This window comes from Myxine glutinosa, chromosome 5 (genome assembly GCF_964187855.1).
Source record: "Myxine glutinosa chromosome 5, kmMyxGlut1.1, whole genome shotgun sequence".
Lineage (NCBI taxonomy): Eukaryota > Metazoa > Chordata > Myxini > Myxiniformes > Myxinidae > Myxine > Myxine glutinosa.
Genome location: NC_136265.1, coordinates 148,584,621 through 148,612,038, shown reverse-complemented (window position 1 = coordinate 148,612,038; position 27,418 = coordinate 148,584,621). Strand labels below are relative to the sequence as shown.

General features: G+C 39.5%; 1 protein-coding gene and 1 long non-coding RNA gene across 3 annotated transcripts in view; both read left to right on the top strand.

Annotated features, from left to right (window-relative positions):
* The window catches only part of TRPT1 (tRNA phosphotransferase 1), a 458,396-nt gene that overhangs the window by 60,124 nt on the left and 370,854 nt on the right, over positions 1-27,418 (top strand). The gene's annotated exons all lie outside the window — the stretch shown is intronic.
* LOC137426943 (uncharacterized) overlaps positions 13,444-27,418 on the top strand; it is a 30,629-nt gene continuing 16,654 nt past the window's right edge. For both annotated transcript variants that reach the window (XR_010984424.2, XR_010984423.2), the window contains exons 1-2: positions 13,444-13,633; positions 15,222-15,329. This is a non-coding gene — a long non-coding RNA (uncharacterized LOC137426943). The remainder of the gene's footprint in view (positions 13,634-15,221; positions 15,330-27,418) is intronic.

The window sequence follows — 27,418 nt, the reverse complement described above, 5'->3', positions numbered from 1 at the left end:
GGAGTAAATGGCGACAGTGTTTTGTGGGTTCACCCCTCACCCCATTGGTGTTGTTTGGGTAAACCGCGATGGTGTGGTCTGTTGTCCTTGTATTTCTGTTGCACTGCCTCGAGCTGTCATAGTAATTTAAATGACGTTGCGTGCCCGGCACCGTGACCTGTCAGGACAACGTGATGGTCGGAAATGGTCACATCGTAAAAACACAGCATTCGCTTAGCCTGCGGCCAGATAGCGAAGGATGGAATAGTTACAGCTGCTCGTTTATTACCCTATCATTTAAACCGGGTCCATAACACCTCAACACCATTATCTCACTGCAGGCAGGCTGGTCTCGGTATTGTACCATAAAAAGTACAATTCCAGATAACCTTCATTAGCAGCCAAAGTGAGTGACGGCTGGCCAAGTAACAACATATCATGTGAGATAACGCACACTGCTTTGCTGTGACGGTCTCCATAGGAAGATAAACTAATGGTGGATTTGAGTCGCTAATATCTTCCCACAGTTGTAGGACTTTCCTAAAAAAGGACAGCATGTACTACAAAGTCAGAGACGTCACACTTGTAGATAAAACTTGTGCTGAGATCTTGCTGCCTGGAGGGAGACGTTGAAACATGATGCTGAAAATGGCCGGCGCCCTCCTTTGAAGCACCCGGGAGATGGAAGGGGGACATTACACGGGCCCTGTGTGACCACACACACCAATTACTCATGTCATGCTAATGGTCTCGTCACAAGTGCTTTCCGGCGGTCAAAAAGGCCGTTTCTCGGTCCTTAAAGCCCACACGGCTGAATCTCCTAGACGCGTACAAACAATAGTCCACATTGCGCACCACCCCATGCCACCCAGTGCATTGGCAAGAGGGAACAGGTATTATGATACAAGCATCGACCTACCTATGGAGAATATAGGCCTACCTATGGAGACCTGGAAGTCAAGTATCGAAAAAATGTACCTGCTCCTCAACAGGTGTTCTGCCTGCGAAGACACCACTGAAGAAGTCCATTAACACTTTCATGATGCACCAGGGAGCAAGTTCTCTCAGGAAGGGATTTGCAAAAGTTTAAACAGCATTGATGTTGCTGTGGTCTTCAATATCAATGTGTTCTTGTGTTGAAAATGTCAACTGGACAATATTCTGGTGGTCATCAATATCAGACACTCCTACACATTTTCAGAATCATATGAAGCCACTAACTGCAATGAAGTGGCTTTCAATACCCGACCTACAATTGTGGTGTCCACACTACAGTCTACACAATCATATGAAATGAGAAGAAGAAGATGAAGATGCCAGATTTGTGGTGATTTCATTTTCAGTTGATCAAAAAGACGGAACGTTCTAACCCTGGGTGGACAAATGGCTCCGAGGGGATCAAATCTATCCCATAATTGTGTATGTAAATCGATAGATGGTTTCCCATGCTCGGCCACGATAGGTGAAACAAAAGTGATGGAAAAACCTGCGGTTGTAGTTCCATAATCCAGACTTATGAAAGTCATTTAGTCAAAGGATAATTGAATAATCCAACTGCTGTTTGCCATCAGTTTTATAATGTGAGTTTTCTGCATCAGAATTAGTGAATTGATGAGACATGTGGGTGTTTTATAATGTTGAACAGGTGTATCAGGTGGAAATACTCACTATTCTCTTTACTTGTCCCACATTTCCGTTCTTCTTGTTTTGTGTGTTTTACACACAAACACACACACACACACACACACACACACACACACACACACAAACACACACACACACACACACACACACACACACACACACACACACACACACACACACAGTCATGCAACCCAATCCTGTGTTGATATTTGCCATTGTTGGCAAAGCCCTTTGATGAAGTGATGAGAATGACTCTTCCTCCCACATGAGCTTTAATGGGAGTAGTGAAGGAATGCAGAACCTTCGACGTGAAGAAAAAGCCAGCTCAGATGCCGCCAGCTGACTCGTGATTTACAGCACAATTAGGGAGCGAAACAGTAGGTTTTTGTGTATGTTTTGGAAACCTCAATATTATTACACGACATGTTAGACAAGGTTTGTTGTGTTAGTGTGTAATAACCTGTGCTCATGGATAACTGGCATGTATTTCTTACGTGAAAGATAGGGACCATGACCGACAAGGAAACATAGGACATAGGATTCAAACTATATTGATGATTATATATATATATAATATATATCAATAAGACCATTTTAAAAAATGCAAAATAAGTAGGGCCCAAAAGTATGGAAACAAGGTCAGGATGATCACAAAAAATTATCATGTGAAACCTTAAATTATCATTTCTTGTGATCATCCATACCTTGTTTCCATACTTTTGAGAGTGACATCCCTACATCCTTTTGCATTAAAAAAATCTTTGTATTACTTCTTTCTTTCCTTTAAAAAAAAAAAAAATCTACATCGATGTTCTACTTCTGATTTACAAATGTTTTAGTACAAACTTTATAGACGATCAAACATTCCAAATAGTACATACAGGAAATGGGTCTAGCGGCCCCGCCCCATTAGGCTGATTGACAGTATTAGTCCCGCCCACCTGCTTGTTCCTTTCCAATTCCTTTACAAAGGAATACTGTGTGCAGTTGAGCGTAATTTTCGTGGAGTTAAAATAAAAATTCAAGCTACTTAAAATTATGATAGGATTGTGGAAAGCGGTCAAGGATTGTGGAACGGAGTTAACTGGGCGGAGAGAGTGCAAAAAGCAAGGCAGAGAGAAAGAAGGTTCAGTGGAGTCTCTGGGAGGATTCTAGGAGTGTGCCTGTGTGGAGGCTGGTGCTACTGTTGCTGGTGTGCTGAAGGCCACGCTGTCCTTCCCCAGCAGGAGGATCTCGTTGATCACACAAAGAAAAGGATTGTGGAACTTTGAGAGACCAGAGAGAAAGAGGGCTGTCTACACTACTCGCCTCAATCCTGGGCGCCCACAGGGTTTGACTTTGCCGCCATTTTGCCAGGCTTCCCGCCTGTGTGGCTTCAGCCTTCTACAGCTTCTGACTTATCACAGGATATACTTGGTCCAGTTGAGTGCCGAAGCATGTCTTTTATTTTCTTACCTCACCCTGTGTGTGTTTTTGTGTCTGTATGGAGGATCCTCGCTGTAGCATTTTTGCCTCAGCACTTCTTTTATTTATTCTCATTTGGCACCTTGTTTTGTCGTAAAAAATTATTGTTACGTTTTTGTTGTGTTGTTATTGTTGGGGTTTTGGAATAAACCCGTGTGTTTGTGAGAATAAACAGTTGGTGGTTCTTCGGTTCCGCTCGCGTCAGACCCGCCATAATTGGAGATCGCCTCGGGAATTAAAGGTGGTTCGGCTCATCCATCCACGGCTCGGTGGTAACCATCTGTGGACAGGACAACACACATATATGTATATATGTATATATATATATATATATATATATATATATATATATATATATATATATATATATATATATATATATATATATATATATATATATATATACAGGGTAAGCCAGAAATATGGTCATTTTTGAAATTTGTGTGAAGGAAATAAAAAATTGTATTTCAAAATAACTTCATTCATGATATTGAAGTACATAACATGCATTTTTTTTGACTGATTTCTTTTTTATTTTTTGCAGGCAGAACACTTGAGTGACCATGTGGAACTGGTCGGGTTGAGAACGCGCTTTCGCTATCAAGGCTTTTTACAAGAATAATGATAGTGCAACTTCTGCACAACGTCAATTCAAACTCCATTTCAATGTTCAACATCATGGAAATGTGCCGTCTGTTCGTGCTATCAAGTTATGGGTTCAGAAGAGGACCGGTTCAACTTTAAAAGAGAAACCGCCGGGAGCACCCAAATCAGTAAGAACGGCACAAAACATTGAGCGTGTAAGGGAGTCAGTTTTGAGAAGTCCGCATCGTTCCAGCCGAAAGCATGCATCAGCCTTAAGAATTTCTAACACGTAACTACACCGCAAATTGCATAAGGATTTAAACTTTTATTCCTGTAAAATTCAAACTGTCCAGGAATTAAGCCAATATGATGAGATTGCCCGCAATAATTTTTGTGAGGGAATGCTTTCATTTATGGACGGAAATGAAAATCAAAACATTGCTAACAATTTGTACATGTCTGATGAAGGACATTTTCATCTGTGTGGCTATGTCAACAAGCAAAATACTCGTTTTTGGGCAGCCAAAAATCCAAGAGAAATGCACAAGAAACAGTTACACAGTCCCAAATTCACAGTGTGGTGACAACTGTCGTCGTTCGGCATCACAGGGCCTTACTTCTTTGAGAACGATAACGGAAATGCCGTCACTGTTACTGCAGCTCAATATACCGATGTGGTTTCTAACTTCCTCTCCAGAGAATTAAACAGATTTGCAGAAGTGAGCCCAATGACGTGATTTCAGCAAGATGATGCAACCTCCCACACCACTAGAGTGTCCATGACTACACTGTAAGGGCGCTCTTTCCAAAGCATGTCATTTCCAGAAACGGCGATGTTCCATGGCCAGCGAGGTCACCCGATTTGACTGCATGTGATTATTTATTGTGGTCATATCTAAAGGACAAAGTGTATGTTAACCGTCCACAGACTCTTCATGAACTTAAGGAAAACATCAGACGCGAAATCAATGATATTGACGTGGCCATGTTGCAGAACGTCATGAATAATTGGCGATGAAGATTGGAGGAATGTGTCAGACGAAACGGCGCGCATCTCCTAGATGTTATTTTCCACAAATAAATGGCATGTTATGTACTTCACTTTCTTGTAAGAATTTGTTTTGAAATACAACTTTTTATTGCCTTTACACGAGTGTTAAAAATAACCATATTTCTGGCTCACCCGTGTATATATATACATATACATTACATGGTATGGTACATCATGGCAGATTCTTGACAAGCATCATACTGGGTGGTTTGCTATTGCCTTTCCAGCAGTAGTTAGGGCAGGATTTTGTAATTTGTTCATGGTGCTGGCGATAGCTCGCCCAGCTCTTCAGGAAGGACATCGTGGCATCTTTAATGTCCACCAACAAACATCGACAAATGGGGCACCCGCCTTTACGTCCATCCGATGGACGACACAGACACTCATAAATCACCCTGCCTATGAAATACCGTGATGACAGTTTTTAGCTAGGTATGGGATTCAATCACGTCACATCTAGTCAGTCAGTGTGCTCCTTTCATTTAATTTATTATTCCTGATTGCAAACCTCCTAACTGGTGTTAAGCAGGGCAGAGACAATCTGTTCATGTGGCATACGACACTTGTTGCTAACAAGTCGTATATATGTCGTCCTGACGAGCTCATAACAAGAGCGGAATCTGGAATGGCGGCTCTGCTTTCATTTATTTGTGACCATAAAGGCATAAATCTCAGTCTTCAAAGACCTGAGAGCCACACTGACGCCATCCTAGTTTGTTTGGATGTGGTGTGTCGGCATAATGTATATATATATATATAATGAGTATTATTGTCATTTTTTTCAGGATGATGTCGGCAGCGATCTGTGGCATTATACATCACCCAAATAAAGGGATAAGCAAATTATTTAATAAATGGAAGGTTTTTGAACGTAATTTCGGTTTTCGCCCAATTTTTCAAGACTGAGTAGTGTGAAAATATGACAGGGTATTCCTTCATGGCATGCCTGTAATGCACTGCCTGCATAAGCATCACAGCCACGATCCCAGCAATGATGCAACCAGCAGCCATAGTCTATATACGAAATATTACAAGGAGAAAAAGACATAAAATGTCATAGCCCCCATGGTTTTAGTAATTTTGTTTTCCGGTGTTAAAGGCCTCCAGTCGGCCATCTTTGGTCAGATTACAAAATATAATCTGCATATGTATACTCTCAAGTATTGTTCTTGTGCCATGTTTGAACAAAATCGTTCCATGCATGTCCGAAAAATGCTTGGGGATATGTTTAAGTAACAAAATGGCCGCCAGTCGGCCATCTTGGATCTGATGTCGAAAAAAGAAGACATAGATATGTAAGCCATCATACATTACGCTGCACTCGCGAAGCGAAAAGCAGGGTTAGACATTCGGTTGTGTACGTGTGGCACGTGTGTGGTGTGCATGTCTACATTTTAAAAATTCATTTTCTCGGCAACCGTTGGTCCGATTGACACGAAATTTTACCACAGGCGCTGCCTGTCGAATTTTTTTATTCATAATTATGACGTCATAAGTCATGTGGTACGGACTCCATCTTGGAAAAACGTTACACCTCTCTAACTCCTAAACCACTGAATGGAAAAATTGAAACATGGCTCATTGTCAAGTACTCCCCATGGGGAATAAGATTTGTTAATGATGATGTCATCGGTGCCTTCATTATGACGTCATAATTCGACAAGTGCAATGCTTGATCTGATCAGTATGAATTTTTTTTTTCCTCTGCAACTGTGAGACCGATGGACAAAATGTTGACCATAGGAGTGCCTCATGCTGTATAATTTTTTAATGCTAATTATGACCTCACAGGTCACGTGGTAGAGGCGCCATCTTGGAAAAAGGTGTCGAAAAACGTTGCACCTCTATATCTCCGAAACCACTCCATGAAAAAAATTGAAAGATGGTGCATTGTCAAGTACTCCCCATGGGGAATAAGATATGTTAATGATGTCATCGGTGCCTTCGTTATGCAGTCATGATTCGCCAAGTATAACGCTTCATCCAATCAGTAAGAATTTTTTTTTCTTTGCAAATGTTGGTCTGATGGACACGAAATTTTCACCACAGGAGCGCCTCCTCCTGTAGAATATTTTAATGATAATTATGACGAGATAGGTCACAGGGTGCAGGCGCCATCTTGGAAAAAAAACAAAAAAAACGTTGCACCTTTATATCTCCGAAACCGTTTTGTGGAAAAAATTGAAACCTGGCTCATTGTAAAGAACTCCGCATGCTGAAAAAGTGTTGTGAACAATGACGTCATTTGTGCCTTAATTATGTCATAATTTGAGAAGGACAACCCTTAGTCTGATCAGTTTGAATTTTCTCGAGCGTGATCTACACCACAATTATATTAGAGAATATAAATTTGTGATGTCATCGCTCATGTGGTCTGTCAGCCATATTGGATCAAAGAAAAAAACCTTCAAAAACAGAAGAGTTGGCTCGCACCAAGTTGACTGCGCAGGGTAAGTATTCTATGAATACCATCTAGTTATCTTTGTGCCAAGTTTGAACAAGATCGGTAAATGCACATCTGAGAAATGGTTGTGTTCAATATCCGGTTATTTACAACTAAAATGGCCGGCAGTCTACCAGTCATAAAGATCGCAAAATAAAGTAAGGAGCACGTGTATGCCATCATGTACTGTGCTTGGTAGAGCACTGGTATGGTTCACCAGAGGACTTGGCCTAACTTGACAGGCCAAGATTCGATTCCTGGCCTGGGCATGTAATTTTCCCACATGTCAATTACACACACACACACACACACACACACATATATACACACACACACACACACACACACACACACACACACACACACACACACACACACACACACAGTATATATACTCCTTGGACCCCAAGGAAAAGCCCCTTAATGGATGACATCCAACTGTTGATGAACATGCATTGTAAATGGGTCACTAAATGTTGTTTGTGGCTCAAAAACAAGTTCAGATTTGTAATTCCCCATTAACAGTGGCTCATTGCCTCTGGTGGTCATAGAACGCATCTCCAGTGAAAGCTCTTTTGATTGAGGTATCTTTGGGGACCTTGACAGACACAGCTTTGAAATGGTGGCCATGCAGATGTCAAGCTCTATTTTTCCGATGTCAAATAAAGGTGGAGCTTGAGATTCCAATTACTTTGATGTGCCAATGTGGCGAGGAGGAGGTTGTGGTTGAGGGAAGTGTGGAGGGAGTGGAGAGGCGGGAGAGGGAGGGGTTGTTGATTTTGCACAAGCTTTTACAGGCCCGCTTCACCCAAAAGACACTCCAAAAGGATCGTGTGTGTGTGTGTGTGTGTGTGTGTGTGTGTGTGTGTGTGTGTGTGTGTGTGTGATGGAGGCCTTCATATAAACATGTACCTTTATCTGGGGTTGGCAGCTCTATAGAATACGTTGGATTCAAAAGTGGACATCATCAACTAGTATACAGTTGCTCAACAAGTGGGGCTCAGGTCAGACGTTTCCACCACTGAGTGGTCTTCCTCTAACAGTATGCAGGTATTGTTTGCCAGGCTTTAAAATGCCTGCTCAAAATGGAAGGGGCACCATATGACTGCATTATGCACAATCTCAGATTAAGACCAATCGACGGTCAAAACATCTGGCCTGAGCTTTGCCTGTAGCCTGTAGGGGCGCGTACACTAGTTGGTGGTGCCTTCAGTTTTAATTTATACACGGATCTTCTCAACAACAACTGGATTCTTTGTAAATATGTGGGATTGGACCATTTTTTTCCAATAACCAGCTGGTCAGATGGAACTGTGTGTCCACACCGAAATTTAGATGGAATGAGCTAAACCCTCCACCTTGAGAAGCCATGGGAACCGAACCCACAGCGGTGAGGGCAATGCTACAAGGCTTTATCCACTCCACCACCAAGCCACTCTGAGGACAGCTTGGGGCCGTTGATTTATTATAATTACATACACCATTGGAAATGGGGACACAGTAAATTGAGAAATTGGACGCTTAAATGGAGAAAAGTGGCAACGGTGGCAGAGAAATGAGAGAGAGGGAGTCGAGGATTGTAAAGAGAGAGGATAGAGAACAGGGGAAAGAAGTTGGGATGAGTTGGGAAGAACGAAGGGAATGGGAGAGAGATGCATTAGGAAAAAGGGAGAAGGGGAATGAAATTTCCTCCATTTTTCCTTGCATAATATGTGGATGGTGCATTTGCCCATCAGGATTCTAAGTGCAGTATTTTTCTTTATCCTCAACATGCTTTTCAACTAATGGCTTCCACACTCAAATTTGTTTCAAACCCAGAGACCGCAATTGCAGAATGAACATACCTCAACAATTAGAGCTTGTCATGGCCTGTGTGATTCACCTAACCACTGTGGCCCGTGACCACCACAGCTTGCTTGATTTACCAATCCATCGTATAGTGTGGCCTCACCCATGTGTGAAGGAGACAGGAAACCACGGGCTAAACCCAACGTGCAGTAATACTGTATATCGCAAAACAGAAGGGCCTGGATCAGGCCATTGTGTGGGGGAGATGAAGGGGAACGATCCGAATGTAGTTGTGCTTGGGACGATCCATAACCAAGAATGAAGACCACCAACGAATAGTATCTAGCTGCCCAGCACAAAGCATCCGACCTGATGAAGACCACCTGGTGGTCCAAACATCGGACCTCAACTTTGCCTGCCAGGCAGCTCTACCCTATAAGTTTATGGCCCCTTCAGTTTTAAATCCAATTGTGAGACCATTTACTCCTTCTTACCCGGCGTCACTTGATTCGCCAAAATGATGAGAAATATAGACCTGGATCTTCCATATATAGTTCTTTTACGGTCCAGTTCCAAGTAAAAGTAGTAATAACCAAGAAATTTGCTCTTCCAGGAGCCTTGACCTCTGAAAAACAAACAGCCAAGGCCACGCTGGTTTCATCATGGTTTTGATTACCGTTTAATAAAAACCCGAACCTCGTTTGATGTCTGGATCTGGTGTTTGCGAGGGTCTCGCGCATCCGGCCTGGCCATCGGCCATCCACACTTATAAACTCCGCCAACATGAAAGACTCGAACCTTGCAAAAGTCCATGAAATAACGATAAAAAAAATTGGGGGAACAGGAGTTGGGGGGGAAAAAACGTCAAAAACACCATGAGCGCCGATATCGCGAGAGGAGCCATGGTCGTGACATGATGGAGGCCCTTTGTAGGCGCTAGGCGAGGGAGAATCATGTTTGTGTGACGTTTTCGCAGCACACCGTCACTGGTGAAATAACTTTTTGTGAAACTCGCAGAGGTATCCCTGGAGCGCTGTATGTCCGTATATCAATGACCTTTTACTAAGTATACCTTTTTGTTGATGTAGTAAATATTTGTGCATTAATGAACTGATATAATAGGCCCAAAAGGTAAAGAGGGTGGTGTTGGTTTCGGTTTGTAAATAAACAACATTACATCACACATAGTTAGTTATCAAAGGAGAAACACTGCGTGGTCAAAAGATTATGCGAACGAGATGTTCACAACCAAAGTGCAAGGAATTCCAATAAAAAATCGCATAACGAGAAGTTTACATATAAATATAAAATAGATTTAAAGATTTATTTTACCAACTCGATATAGCAATAATACTTCAATGAACAATCATGGAAATGAACAATAATTTTTTTTTTTTTTTTTTTTTTTTTGTATACAAGATCGAGGCTCGTGAAAGAGCTAACATTAATCACACAAAAAGACAAACCGACACACAAAACACAAGGGGAGCGGTAGACAAGATGGTGAGAGAGGGGGAAGGACACAAAAGAGAGGGGGAAGGACACAAACACAACATTCATCCCAGATCCACTTTTTTGAAATTCCGACTTCTTTCCTGGAAGTCCTAGCAGTGTCCATGTGTTTTTTTTAACCTCCCCCACCTCCCACTCCCCTTCCCGTGCCTCCTCCCCCCAAGCCCTCTCCCTCCCACAGATCCACATCTTGTCTCCCGCTCCCTTTATTATGTCTTATGTGTCGGTTTTTTTTTTTTTGTTATTCATGTTACCTCTTACACGAGCCTCGATCTTGTATACAAAAACAAACAAACAAAAAAATTGGCTTCCCACCGGAAGACTAACTAGTAGATTGTGCTTGAATTCTTCAAGCAGAAAAATAAATTAATTGAATGAAGAAATAGGAAGCAGGAAGACCTCCTTATTTATGCGCAGGCCAAGCTCCGTCCCTCTCCCAACTGAGGAAGTCACACGATGCTGGAATCGTTGAAGCATAGTCAGTCGTCTAGCTCATTGAGAAAGAGCGTACCAAACATAAACAATTTGGCAGTATGTCTTCCTGACGAGCCCATAACAAGGGCGAAATCTGGATCGGCAGCTCTGATTTAATTTATTTGTGACCATAAAGGCACAAATCTCAGTCTTCAAAGACCTGAGTGCCACACGGACACCATCCTAGTTTGGAGGTGATGCGTTGGCATAATGTATGTGTATGACGTCAGTGTCATGTCATATTTAGGGTCAGTGTTCTCCTTTCGTTTAATTTATTATTTCCTGAATGCAAACCTCCTAGCGGTTGATCAGCAGGGCAGAGACAATGTGTCCGTGTGGCAAACGACACGTTGCTAACAGGCTGTGCAGCAAATGCATTGATGGGACTCGATCTGTGCCCTGCTGCCTGTCAAGTTAGGGGATTCAATTTGTATTTATTTACGAGCTTAGTATGGTCATGAATAAATGATTTGTCACAAACCTCTAAGGGACTCTGGTAGTTTGGCCAGGACGCTGGAAGCTTGGACACAGGACTCCGATAGCTTGGCCAGACAATAACACCTGTCCTGTGTTAGCCCCGGCACGTCACTCGCACAGCCCAAAGATTCCACTCGGAAAGGTAACGTGATTCTGGGCACGCAGACCCTGCTGGGAATCTTTGCGGTGGGGGACGGACGTGCCCCCCGCGTCTCACTGAGTTTGGACCGGAGTTATATTTGAGAGAGTTGTTTCTGTGTAAAGCCTTTCCTTGGATTTTTATACAATTCCATATCCCAGGGACAATTGTCCCAAAATTTGCTCCACCACATTATTGTAACATATTAAGTCAACGTCACAATAAAAAGTTGCAATTCCCAACCAAATTGATGCTTAAACAAAAGATAATGCCACTCGGGCCAATCAGCAGGCAGAGGGGCGGAGCTCAGCTTACAAGTCGGCACTTCGGCATTGCGTTCAAAAGTGAATCATTTGTCAGGAATCGAACCAATTGCATTTAATTGTTCATATTGCATATGTGGAATGGAAATCAATATACAAAAGGTTCTGCCGTCTCCACAGGACTACACTGAGTGGAAGTTGTCGTCGCACGATCCTATACGACCTCATCATGGAATTGAGGCCATTTGGCCCATCATTGCCTTGTTCCACTCCTGGGTTAAGCCGTCAAGGTACCAAACATTAATATCAGTGAGTGAGTGAGTGAGTCAGTGATTAGAATGATCTTTATATATTATACTAGTGGGTTATGGTATGCTCACACATTGCGTAAGCAATAACAAACCGTGCTTCGTACGTAGGTACATAATAAATAGAAGCTTTATGATTACGGGCAAGCATCACCGACCTCCTGCTCGATGTCACTTGAGGTTTAATTATTATATATTTTTACTGGACGCATTTACTGTTTTTACATAAATTTTCATTGAGCTTTTTATTTCACAATTTACAGCTAGAGTTTTAGAGAAATTGCAATTTTCAAATGCTAGATATCGATTGAGGTTTTTTGGGTTTTTTTTTTCAATGTATGCTTTTATGGGGGGTTTTTTTTAACATCAATTTTCATTTACGGACGCTTTCCGACGGTTCTGGGATTTTTCCCTGGTGCACTGGCTTCGATATCCATCGGCACGCCAAGTTTCAGCTTTGTATGACACCCGGAAGGTACCGAACATTAATATCAGTCAGTGGTTAGAAAGAGCTTTATATATATGATTAGATATAATGATCTGGTAGCTTAGAGGTATGTACCCTAGCTTGGGTTCAAATCCTGACTTCGCTATAAACTACCACCTTGGTGTTTCACATGCAGGATGAGGCATCAATGTGTGTGCCATCCATTGGGAGCACGATAAGCCGGGAGGACCTCTCTGCCAGCGCCTACTCCATCCTCCACGAGGTGTAAACACACTAAATCCCCCATCACCCACATGCCCACCGGTGAGATATGGCCCGCGTTCCTATCCCGCAGATTGCTTTGCAACTATCCTTGACAAAAACAAAAGCTTCCATTTTGTTCCTTTGTTCTGCCCGCTGACTAGCAGCTACGCATTGTCGAGCGCATGCCAGGCCAGGCGCTGCCCAGGTATGCGTGCCGACATGCAGGGAGGTGTTCGAGCAGGTAAGTTGAAAGCTCAAAATGGTGGAACGATGACACATTATGTTGGCACAGAAGAAGCGAAAAGTTGGCCAAAAAGTGGAGGCTGGTTGAAGACCATCTATTTATTACGTACGTGTGGTAGGGGCAGCAAGTCCAAAGAGTTGGGGCGAGGAGGCTGGGAATAGCGTAAGTAACTGAATCATGATCGTTGATATTTGCTACATTCTATTTGCAATATTTTCCACAAGAATCTTAAACGTCATTTTCGCGTATTTGCTTCAATTTAGCGTCTTTTGTGCAGTTAAAAATAAATAAATAAAAGAAGCCTATATATATGACTTTTGTTTTTAAATTCTATACTGTACAGGACTTCATTATTTAACGAATTCCATCAATTTACTTATCCTCTTTATACCGAACGTATTCTTTCAATGAACGTAATCTACCGACATCTACACACTTTTATCATTGACTTACACATTTTATGGCCGTTGCAAGGATCGGGTCAAGGGTCAAGCCTGCATTGCTGAGGCTACGCCTGCATTTCCCTTTAGAAAAACAGGAAATGACTTCGCAGCATCATATGCATCGAGCGGTGAGCGTTGTTGGTGTTGAAAGTGGGAGTGTGGATGGGAGTGGAAATGTGGATGGGAGTGGGAGTGTGGATGGGAGTGGGAGTGTGGATGGGAGTGGGAGTGTGGATGGGAGTGGGAGTGTGGATGGGAGTGGGAGTGGGAGTGTGGATGGGTGTGGGAGTGTGGTTGGGAGTGGGAGTGTGGATGGGTGTGGGAGTGTGGATGGGTGTGGGAGTGTGGATGGGAGTGTGGATGGGTGGCTGTGTGGATGGGAGTGTGGGTGCGAGTGGGAGTGTGGATGGGAGTGGGAGTGTGGATGGGAGTGGGAGTGTGGATGGGAGTGGGAGTGTGGATGGGAGTGGGAGTGTGGATGGGTGTGGGAGTGTGGTTGGGAGTGGGAGTGTGGATGGGTGTGGGAGTGTGGATGGGAGTGGGAGTGTGGATGGGTGGCTGTGTGGATGGGAGTGTGGGTGCGAGTGGGAGTGTGGATGGGAGTGGGAGTGTGGATGGGAGTGGGAGTGGGGATGGGTGGCTGTGTGGATGGGAGTGTGGGTGGGAGTGGGAGTGTGGATGGGAGTGGGAGTGTGGATGGGAGTGGGAGTGTGGATGGGAGTTGGAGTGTGGATGGGTGGTTGTGTGGATGGGTGGCTGTGTGGATGGGAGTGTGAATGGGAGTGGGAGTGTGGATGGGAAGGGGAGTGGGGATGGGAGTGGGAGTGTGGATGGGAGTTGGAGTGTGAATGGGTGGCTGTGTGGATGGGTGGCTGTGTGGATGGGAGTGGGAGTGTGAATGGGAATGGGAGTGGGAGTGTGGATGGGAGTGGAAGTGGGCAGTGGTGGTTGTGTGGATTTTGAGTTTTTGAGTCAATTTTGAGATTTTGAGTCAATTCCATGAGAAAAGCAAAACTCCACTTGGAAGTGGTGATGGCTTTGGCCCAGTGTATACATAGGGGCGTGGGGTGTGAGTCAAAATATCAGCTACAGTTGCGTATGTAATAAGTAGAAACTCTCTGTATCTCTTCCCACTTTCTCTCCTTCATTGTCGTCCTTGGCTGCCGATGATTTGTCTGCTCTGGGTTTGCTCTGTATGGAATACGATCCAATTACAAGCTATCGCCTTGATGCTTTACACCGTCATTTAGAAGGGACACTAAGCCGGCTGTCCCATCTCATACCACCAGTTTATGTATGTTAAAAGTCTCACGCTACCATTCGCAAATATTATGCCATTGGTACCCTGGAACATCATGTCCAAATTCCAGATTCCTGCTTCCTGACTCACTAGTCATAGTCTGCTCCAACTAACTCTTTTTTCTCTCTCTCCAAAAGACAGATTAACCTTAGACCTACAAGGGCTACGGACAGCACCAACATCGACAATGTGAATAGTTCATTGAACTTATGAACAATGTCCTTTCCCAGATGGATACGTGTTAAACTAAGGAATGATCAGCAGTTTTAAATTTCCTTGTCGGTAGTTACAAAATACTGGACACCTTGCAGAGGGAGGCCTGGTACTGTCATTCTGAATTTAATACTGACCGTCTCTCAGTATCTGACAAATATCTTGAAGGTATGTTGTCATCTTCTTTACTGTTTTTCTTAAAGGGTGCAGTGGTGGCCTAAAGGTGTGGACTCTGGACTGGAATCGCAGTGGTTGTGGGTTTGAATCCTGTTGATGGAAGCAGTATGAAGGATTGCGATTACAACTTTCAGGTATGTCAAGCGACTTTCCAATGTCACGATTGGATTGTCGATTAAAAACCCAGCTGGCTCATTAACGGCTTTCAGAATAGAGATAATCTGCTCTTCCTCACCTCCCTGGTCTGACCGACTTGTAGTACTCGTCCAATCATTGATTCAGAGTACTTCCCACGAATCACACCTTACCTTTAACATATATATATATATATACAGACTTGGCATTTAATATGGAATATTTTTTTTGTGGGGGTGAACTTACTTTTCAAGATGTCTTAGAACCAAAAGTTCATTGGAATTATGTTGAAATTATTTTAGATTTTGTTAATGTGACCTTTAAAAGAAACAAAAACCACATTTGACATTTCGAAACAAATAAATTGATCCTTGAAAGTGATGTAAACTGATATCGAACTCAATTCACGGACAGTACTGTGTTAAACCTCTGTACGTTTTCCAGAAGTATCTCTTTATTTTGCACATTAGCCCAATTTTTTTTTAACAAAAACAAAAGTTAAATGACGACTGGGATTACGGACAGGAAAATTACAGTTCAGTACTTCGTGTAACCCCCACGAGCATTCAGGAGAGCACGTACACGTTGAGGCATGCTGTTCACGAGATTTGCCAAGGTTTGGACAGGAATCGCTTGCCATGCAGTGACAATAGTCTGCTGCAATTCACACGCAGAGGTCGGCTGCTGGTCCAAGTGGTCGATTTGACGCGTTAATTCTGCCCACAAGTTATCTATCGGATTCATATCCGGGGACATGGCAGGCCACTCCATATGCTCTACACCACGGTCAGCAAGAAAGTGTTGGATCATGCGAGCACGATGAGGCCGTGCATTGTCATCTTGGAAGACAAAGTTTCCTCGAAAGGCTGCACGAGCAAATGGAAGCAATGTTTCTTCCAGAAAGGCCCTGTACTTGAACTGGTTCAGGTTTCCATTCAGAACAACCAGGTCAGTTTTGCCCCCTGCATGAAAAGCAGCCCAAACAGTCACCCCATCACCTCCAGCTTGGACTCTTGGCACTATACAATCTTTGTTGTAGGCTTCATGCACTTGTCTGTGCACTCGGACGCGGCCATCTTGACGATAGACCAGAAATCTAGACTCGTCACTGAAGATCACGTGATTCCAGTGTCCTGGCTGCCATTGACGGTGCTCTCTGGCCCACTGCAATCGGCGCTGGCGGTGTTGTCTGGTCAGGCATGGCTTTCTCAGGGGACACCTGGCACGATAGCATGCTTGAACCAGTCGTTGGTTGACTAGCCTTCTGGATACAGGCACATTTGTCAGTTGCTGCCACTCAGCCCTAAGCCGATTAGCTGACTTGGCACGGCCATTGCGGACTAACCGGTGCAGCTGGCGATCATCCCTCCTTGTGGTTCTGCGGGGACGTCCTGGCCTCGGTATTGGAGTAGGGACACCCCTCTGAGCATTTCGTTTCAGGATCTTTGACACCTGACCTTGAGTGATGCCATACTGCCGAGCAATTGCACGCTGTTTCATGCTGTAATTTCGTAAAGCCACCACTCCATGACAAACAGCATTGTCGAGTTGACGGACCATCTCCAGAGGAAGCGGCAATAACTTTTGGAGACGTGCAGCAGTTGTTTTCCACTAATACAGAACGCAACAACCCTTGTATACCCGACTGTGAAGCCAATCATCAAATGCACCTGTCCGTACATTTTGCCACGCCACCTGTGATATAATCCTGTTGTTGACTTCTTGCTGCGACAGACAATCAGTGACATGGTTCTTTTAACAAATAAATCACCAAAGTGTAAAAGAAACTCACCAGATTGATATACTGAGTTAAGAAAGTAAACCCAAGTCAAGAAAAAAAAAATATTCCATATTAAATGCCAAGTCTGTATATATATATAATATATATATATATATATATATATATATATATGTATATATATATATATATATATATATATATATATGTATATATGTATATATATATATATATATATATATATATATATATATATGTATATATATATATATATATATATATATATATATGTATATATGTATATATATATATATATATATATATATATATATATATATGTATATATATATATACATTATACATACATATACACACACACTAGTAGGAGTACCCGGTGTTGCACGATAATGTTCAAATCCTGTTGGAATTTTGAAGAAATCAATTTGATCTTATTTTCTATTTTTTGAGTGTGCTTAAAACACTTCCCTACACCCACTGAGGAAAATTTATATTTAATCTTATAATATCACATATATAATATTATAATATAAATTATTATAATAATATATTATTAATATTAATATAATAAGAATATATTATAATAATATAAATATATAATATTATAATATTTAATATTATAATAGCCTGGTGTTGGCTTAGCGGTTAGGGTGCCGGCTTGGGATCCTCGTATCCTGGGTTCGAATCCCAGTTGATCACTGAATTAACGCCAGGGGGGTTGACTCGAGCCTGTCATCCTTCCGAGGACGGCAAATTGAGTTACCAGCTTGCTGGGATGAATGATCACAGTGTGTACCCCGACTTAGAATAGGCACACTGTATCCCTGCGCATCGTAAGAGCGTGACCAAGGGTTGGCGTCAGGAAGGGCATCCGGCCATAAAAACATTGCCTCAAACAGGGAACCATGAATTGTCATGGGGCCCGCAAGGCTAACCCCCACTCTAGCGGGGAAAAATGGCCTTAAAACGATCATTCATTTTTTCATTCAATATCACACACTCACACAATTGAGGGTCATTTAATACATATTACATTTCCCATAGCTACAAAGGCTCAGGCACTACAAAGCGATTTTAAACAATCCAAAGAAAATCGAACTTAATTCTTTTCAAAATTTGCAAAAAATTTTTTTTTGCCTCAAACTCTCCCTGGCACTCACTTATAAACTCATGAAAGTTTGACGAAGATCTGTTCATCCATCTCTCAGAAAATTGGTGACACACTACAGACACATGGACACAAAGACAAACAGCTCTCTTTTAGTATACAGTATATATATATTTTAGGTAGTGGGTTGTAGACAGCAACCACTCAGGGTAGTACTACCGTTCGGACTTAGGAGCATTAATGTGGTGCCTGGATCCATCTTACACTCTCCTTGTCAGGATTGCTGGTCTTACTTACTGTCTCACTCAAACTACAGCTACCGGCCTAGCTTTAATCTCTCTTACTCACAAACAAACATCATACACTTTTCATCATACACTTTTCATCATACACTTTTCATCATACACTTTTCATCATACACTTTTCATCATACACTTTTCATCATACACTTTTTCATCATACACTTTCCATCATACACTTTTTCATCATACACTTTCCATCATACACTTTTTCATCATACACTTTCCATCATACACTTTTTCATCATACACTTTCCATCATACACTTTTTCATCATACACTTTCCATCATAGACTTTTCATTATACATTTTTCATCATACATTTTTCATCATACACTTTTCATCATACACTTTTCATCATACACTTTTCATCATACATTTTTCATTATACATTTTTCATCATACATTTTTCATCATACACTTTTCATCATACATTTTTCATCATACACTTTTCATCATACACTTTTTCATCATACATTCTTCATCATACACTTTTCATCATACATTTTTCATCATACATTTTTCATCATAAACTTTTCATCATACATTTTTCATTATACATTTTTCATCATACATTTTTCATCATACATTTTTCATCATACATTTTTCATCATACATCTTTCATCATACACTTTTCATCATACACTTTTCATCATACACTTTTTCATCATACATCTTTCATCATACACTTTCCATCATACACTTTTTCATCATACACTTTCCATCATACACTTTTTCATCATACACTTTCCATCATACACTTTTTCATCATACACTTTCCATCATAGACTTTTCATCATACATTTTTCATCATACATTTTTCATCATACACTTTTCATCATACACTTTTCATCATACATTTTTCATCATACATTTTTCATCATACATTTTTCATCATACATTTTTCATCATACACTTTTCATCATACATTTTTCATCATACACTTTTCATCATACACTTTTTCATCATACATTCTTCATCATACACTTTTCATCATACATTTTTCATCATACATTTTTCATCATAAACTTTTCATCATACATTTTTCATTATACATTTTTCATCATACATTTTTCATCATACATTTTTCATCATACATTTTTCATCATACATCTTTCATCATACACTTTTCATCATACACTTTTCATCATACACTTTTTCATCATACATCTTTCATCATACACTTTCCATCATACACTTTTTCATCATACACTTTCCATCATACACTTTTTCATCATACGCTTTCCATCATAGACTTTTCATTATACATTTTTCATCATACATTTTTCATCATACACTTTTCATCATACACTTTTCATCATACACTTTTCATCATACACTTTTCATCATACATTTTTCATTATACATTTTTCATCATACATTTTTCATCATACACTTTTCATCATACATTTTTCATCATACACATTTCATCATACACTTTTTCATCATACATTCTTCATCATACACTTTTCATCATACATTTTTCATCATACACTTTTCATCATACATTTTTCATCATACATTTTTCATCATAAACTTTTCATCATACATTTTTCATTATACATTTTTCATCATACATTTTTCATCATACATTTTTCATCATACATTTTTCATCATACATCTTTCATCATACACTTTTCATCATATACTTTTCATCATACACTTTTTCATCATACATCTTTCATCATACACTTTTCATCATACATTTTTCATCATAAACTTTTTATCATACATTTTTCATCATACATTTTTTCATCATACACTTTTCATCATACATTTTTCATCATAAACTTTTTATCATACATTTTTCATCATACATTTTTTCATCATACACTTTTCATCATACACTTTTCATCATACACTTGCAGAGACGCATTTGGTAAATTCAAGGGAGTCTAAAGTATTGACCGAGTGAGCAGGCAGAGCCAGGCAAGAGCAATTCCGGTCATGAACTCTCGAGCGCTTTGAATTCGCTAAGAAGATTTTATCTTCTTCACCAAAGCCAATATCAAAATTTGGACCTTCTTCACAAATCAAATGAACTCACGTTTCAAAAAAGATCTGCTCTCCAGTATAGTGTGCGTTGGAAGGGGTCCATAAGTGACGTCATGATGCACAAGTCTGACGTAAGGGAGCAGTGCTGCTGCTCCAACAAGGTCGCTTGTCTAATCGAGTTGGATGGCGAACAACTGTCTCATCTTTATGTTCTTCAACATGTGGTCCTTCACACGACTGCTGAGTTTCTGATATTGGGAAACTCATCGTGCATCATCAGCCAATGGAATGGTACTCACCTGCCGATGCACAGCCGAGCTTGTACACAAACATATGTCCTTTACAGCTGGAAGAATGACCGTCTCGGCTATGGATGAGCCTTACAATGTTTAGCATCAGGGCCTATAAGCTCGTAAGAAGCTTGAAGACATTTGGCAGGCACTGTGGAATGCAATTGTCTCTATCACTTTTTGTTGACTTAATGCGTCACGTTTTCCATGGAAAAGGTCGACCGGCTTACCCCTTAGTCCAGCACGTCTCGGCCCTGAACGTTGTCTCAGTTTGCTGTGGTTCAAGCTATCGACAGCTGGGTACTGAAGGTGAAGTGCACCTGCAGTGCTAGCAAAGGTAAATCACCCCATTCAGGAATTACTTTCTTCATTATTTACGACAACTCTCTAATTGTTTTTTTTTATTGGAGAAGTTGATGGTCCATCACCAGCTCGATCTCCGCCTTCCCACAAACAGACCTATTTTATACATCCAATGACCCATTTACATCGATATACAACATGGCGGAAATGGGACTGTCACTCTTCATCATAAGCACAGAATCACACGTCATCGGTTCTCCTCTTTTACCAGCGCTGGTGTTTCAGTCTAAACAGGTGTCACAGGTAAAATATAAAGTACATTTGTTTGTGACTCTATTTATTGTATTATTATGATTGCCATGCCTCGCACCCCCACCCTTCATGTCAGATGTTCAGAAGTAAAGGAAATGCGGAACGTTGCACACGTCCCAACCTGCATCGCAGCACTAAAACGTCATTTAAACATCCTTGGAATTTATCGTGACATTCCCAAGAAATGTCCAACAACTATAAACGTTCGTTAATTGGGCATGAGTGTATTGGTGGCGGTGCTGATGACCTTATATGGTGAGGTCACCGACCTGAAATTTAATACCGGAAGCATTTTATTGACAAATTCGTGAAATGACAACTCTTGGTGATCTAGTGGTGAAGGGTTTGCTCTTAGTTTATAAATAAAAACCCTCACAAATGATACTAGGATATATATAATGCTTGATATAATACTAAATAATAATGCTTGAATAATGCATATAATAATGCATATTATAATAATGCATGTAATATAATGCATATAATAGAATGCACGAAATAACAATAATAAAATATAATAATATATAATTTATATAATATATAAGAATAAAAATATATGAATGAATGAATATGAATGATCGTTTTAAGGCCATTTTCCCCGCATGGGGGTTAGCCTTGCGGGCCCCATGACAATCATGGTTCCCTGTTTGAGGCAATGTTTTTATGGCCGGATGCCCTTCCTGACGCCAACCCTTGGTCATGCTCTCACGATGTGCAAGAATAAAAATATATATTATATAATAATAATATAATATATATATAATAATAATATATTATAACAAGTACACATACATTCAAAGTACACCGCCCCCATGCCAAATAATTAAATATCCTACAGCGCGGCATTGCCGGGGCGCCTCAGGCGCCCGGCAATACCGCAGTGCAGCTCATTGAGGCTGCATTGGGAGGGAGAGGTGTACACTAATTGATTGATTAATTGTATAATTAAAATCAATAAAAGATTATCACAAAATATTTTCATAATCAATTGGCTAATCGCATAACTAAACCACTAGTGCTTCATCCGAAGATGTATCTTTTAGAAATTTAATTAAATAAGTCATTTATAAAAAATTTAATAATTAATTGATTACTCAATAAATAATTAATCGATTAATCAATAAATAATTAATAGATGAAATGATTAATCAATAAATCAAAAATATCCTTGATAGCCACATCACTTGGTCACTCATGTCCAAATATTAGCTTCCCAGCTCAAAAGGTGCCTGAGATATTGGCCAAATGAGAAAGAAAATAAATAAATGATTAATAATGAAAATAAATAAATAATAATCATAAAAAAATTAAATTATTAATCAATTTGGTCAGAGAACACATAAACTACCACTATTTCATCAGAATCTGTAACTTAAAAAAAAAAAATTTTTTTGTCATTAATCGAATAATTAAATAATTAATCGATTAATTGATTAATTAATAAATCAAAAATATCCTTTGCAGCCAATCACCTGGTCATTGGCATGTCCAAATATCAGCTTCCTAACTCAAAAGGTGCCTGAGTTAATGGTCAGAAGAGAAAGGAAATTTGATTAATTAAATAAGTACTTAATTAATCGCTAATAATTAAATAACTCCTCAATTTATTGATTAATCAAAAAAAAAAATACCGTTTTTGACAAAGGACTTGCTCACTATTGTGCCGAAATTTCAGCTTCCTAGCTCAAAGGATGGCTGAGATATCGCCCGGAAAAACAAACAAGAAAGAAAATAATAAAAACATATGTCACCCACAGGGTGAACCGTATCTTGCCAAAATGTGAAAATTCCGTTTTTTCGTCATGACGTCATCAAATGACGTCATAGCGTCAAACTGTTTACAGATCTGGGAAGCACTCATCAAGGGCATTCATATGAGGTATTACTCGATATGGTACCTACGATTTCAAAATTTGACCTTGGGGTCAATAATTTTCGACCTCCAGCGCTAACCATGAAGGTCAAGGCCGATCGCCACCAAAAACTAATCAGCTGAGCGCCGGACCATATACTAGATTCCCATGAAGTTTGGAGACGATCCGATCAAAGTTACTCAAAAAATTAGTGTTTCGTCGACCTCCATGATTGACCACAAAGTGACCTTGACCTTTGACCTTGACCTTCAAAATTTTGTGTGCTGAAGGGTATCTCTATAGGACTCTGATATGCGAAGTTACAGGAGTTTCCAATAATAACTGTGGTCTACAGAGTGATCTAAACGTGAAAAAAAAATGATTAACCACAAACAAAAAAACAAACAAACAAACATACAAGCTGACTAATACATCTTGCAAAAACTTCGTTTTGGCAAGATAACAAGAAAGGATACAAACAAGTACACATACATTCAAAGTACACCGCCCCCATGCCAAATAATGAAATATCCCACAGCGCGGCATTGCTGGGGTGCCTCTGGCGCCCGGCAATACCGCAGTTCAGCTCATAGAGGCTGCATTGGGAGAGAGAGGTGTACGCTAATTGATTGATTAATTGTATCATTAAAATCAATAAAAGATTATCACAAAATATTTTCATAATCAATTGGCTAATCGCATAACTAAACCAGTAGTGCTTCATCCGACGACCTATCTTTTAGAAATTTAATTAAATAAGTCATTAATAAAAAATTAAATAATTAATTGATTAATCAATAAATAATTAATCAATTAATCAATAAATAATTAAGCGATTAAATGATTAATCAATAAATCAAAAATATCCTTGATAGCCACATCACTTGGTCACTGTCATGTCCAAATATTAGCTTCCCAGCTCAAAAGGTGCCTGAGATATTGGCAAAATGAGAAAGAAAATAAATGAATGATTAATAATGAAAATAAATAAATAATAATCATAAAAAATTAAATTATTAATCAATTCGGTCAGAGAACACATAAACTACCACTATTTCATCAGAATCTGTAACTTAAAAGAAATAAAAAATTTTGTCATTAATCGAATAATTAAATAATTAATCGATTAATTGATTAGTTAATAAATCAAAAATATCCTTTGCAGCCAAATCACCTGGTCATTGGCATGTCCAAATATCAGCTTCCTAACTCAAAAGGTGCCTGAGTTAATGGTCAGAAGAGAAAGGAAATTTGATTAATTAAATAAGTACTTAATTAATCGCTAATAATTAAATAACTCCTCAATTTATTGATTAATCAAAAAAAAAAATACTCTTTTTGACAAACGACTTGCTCACTACTGTGCCGAAATTTCAGCTTCCTAGCTCAAAGGATGGCTGAGATATCGCCCGGACAACCAAGAAAGAAAACAAGAAAGAAAACAAGAAAGAAAACAAGAAAGAAAACAAGAAACCAGAGTGAAAACTGAGTACTCTCTTTCAGCGTGCGTCACTGCCGAGCCCCCTTTGGTGCCCGGCAATGACGATTTGCAATGCCTGGAGATGGCATAGGAAAGGAGCGGTGTACAACAAGTACACATACATTCAAAGTACACCGCCCCATGCCAAATAATTAAATATGCTGCAGCGCGGCATTGCCGGGGCGCCCCCGGCACCCGGCAATACCGCAGTGCAGCTCATTGAGGCTGCATTGGGAGGGAGAGGTGTACACTAATTGATTGATTAATTGTATAATTAAAATCAATAAAAGATTATCACAAAATATTTTCATAATCAATTGGCTAATCGCATAACTAAACCACTCGTGCTTCATCCGAAGATGTATCTTTTAGAAATTTAATTAAATAAGTCATTTATAAAAAATTAAATAATTCATTGATTACTCAATAAATAATTAATCAATTAATCAATAAATAATTAATAGATGAAATGATTAATCAATAAATCAAAAATATCCTTGATAGCCACATCACTTGGTCACTCATGTCCAAATATTAGCTTCCCAGCTCAAAAGGTGCCTGAGATATTGGCCAAATGAGAGAAAAAAAAAGAAAAAGATTAATAATGAAAATAAATAAATAATAATCATAAAAAAATTAAATTATTAATCAATTTGGTCAGAGAACACGTAAACTACCACTATTTCATCAGAATCTGTAACTTAAAAAAAAAATTGGTCATAAATCGAATAATTAAATAATTAATCGATTAATTGATTAATTAATAAATCAAAAATATTCTTTGCAGCCAAATCACCTGGTCATTGGCATGTCCAAATATCAGCTTCCTAACTCAAAAGGTGCCTGAGTTAATGGTCAGAAGAGAAAGGAAATTTGATTAATTAAATAAGTACTTAATTAATCGCTAATAATTAAATAACTCCTCAATTTATTGATTAATCAAAAAAAATAATACCGTTTTTGACAAAGGACTTGCTCACTATTGTGCCGAAATTTCAGCTTCCTAGCTCAAAGGATGGCTGAGATATCGTCCGGACAAACAAACAAGAAAGAAAACAAACAAGAAAGAAAACAAGAAAGAAAACAAACAAGTACACATACATTCAAAGTACACCGCCCCATGCCAAATAATTAAATATGCTGCAGTGCGGCATTGCCGGGGCGCCCCCGGCGCCCGGCAATACCGCAGTGCGGCTCATTGAGGCTGCATTGGGAGGGAGAGGTGTACACTAATTGATTGATTAATTGTATAATTAAAATCAATAAAATATTATCACAAAATATTTTCATAATCAATTGGCTAATCGCATAACTAAACCACTAGTGCTTCATCCGAAGATGTATCTTTTAGAAATTTAATTAAATAAGTCATTTATAAAAAATTAAATAATTAATTGATTACTCAATAAATAATTAATCGATTCATCAATAAATAATTAATAGATGAAATGATTAATCAATAAATCAAAAATATCCTTGATAGCCACATCACTTGGTCACTCATGTCCAAATATTAGCTTCCCAGCTCAAAAGGTGCCTGAGATATTGGCCAAATGAGAAAGAAAATAAATAAATGATTAATAATGAAAATAAATATATAATAATCATAAAAAAATTAAATTATTAATCAATTTGGTCAGAGAACACATAAACTACCACTATTTCATCAGAATCTGTAACTTTAAAAAAAAATTTTTTTTTGTCATTAATCGAATAATTAAATAATTAATCGATTAATTGATTAATTAATAAATCAAAAATATCCTTTGCAGCCAAATCACCTGGTCATTGGCATGTCCAAATATCAGCTTCCTAACTCAAAAGGTGCCTGAGTTAATGGTCAGAAGAGAAAGGAAATTTGATTAATTAAATAAGTACTTAATTAATCGCTAATAATTAAATAACTCCTCAATTTATTGATTAATCAAAAAAAAAAAATACCATTTTTGACAAAGGACTTGCTCACTATTGTGCCGAAATTTCAGCTTCCTAGCTCAAAGGATGGCTGAGATATCATCCGGACAAACAAACAAGAAAGAAAACAAACAAACAAACAAGAAAGAAACCAGAGTGAAAACTGAGTACTCTCTTTCAGCGTGCGTCACTGCCGAGCTAGCCCCCTTTGGTGCCCGGCAATGACGATTTGCAATGCCTGGAGATGGCATAGGAAAGGAGCGGTGTACAACAAGTACACATACATTCAAAGTACACCGCCCCATGCCAAATAATTAAATATGCTGCAGCACGGCATTGCCGGGGTGCCTCCGGCGCCCGGCAATACCGCAGTGCAGCTAATTGAGGCTGCATTGGGAAGGAGGGGTGTACACTAATTGATTGATTAATTGTATAATTAAAATCAATAAAAGATTATCACAAAATATTTTCATAATCAATTGGCTAATCGCATAACTAAACCACTAGTGCTTCATCCGAAGATGTATCTTTTAGAAATTTAATTAAATAAGTCATTTATAAAAAATTAAATAATTAATTGATTACTCAATAATTTTTTTTTTTTTTTTTGTATACTGAATCTAGGCTCGTGAAAGAGCTAACATTTATTTCACAAACAAATCAACCAGACAAACAAAATATACAACAAGAGGGAGCGGAAGACAAGACAAGACAAGACAAGATGGGGAGAGAAGGGGAAGCACACAACGACAACATTTGAGAGCAGGGAGAAGTGTGG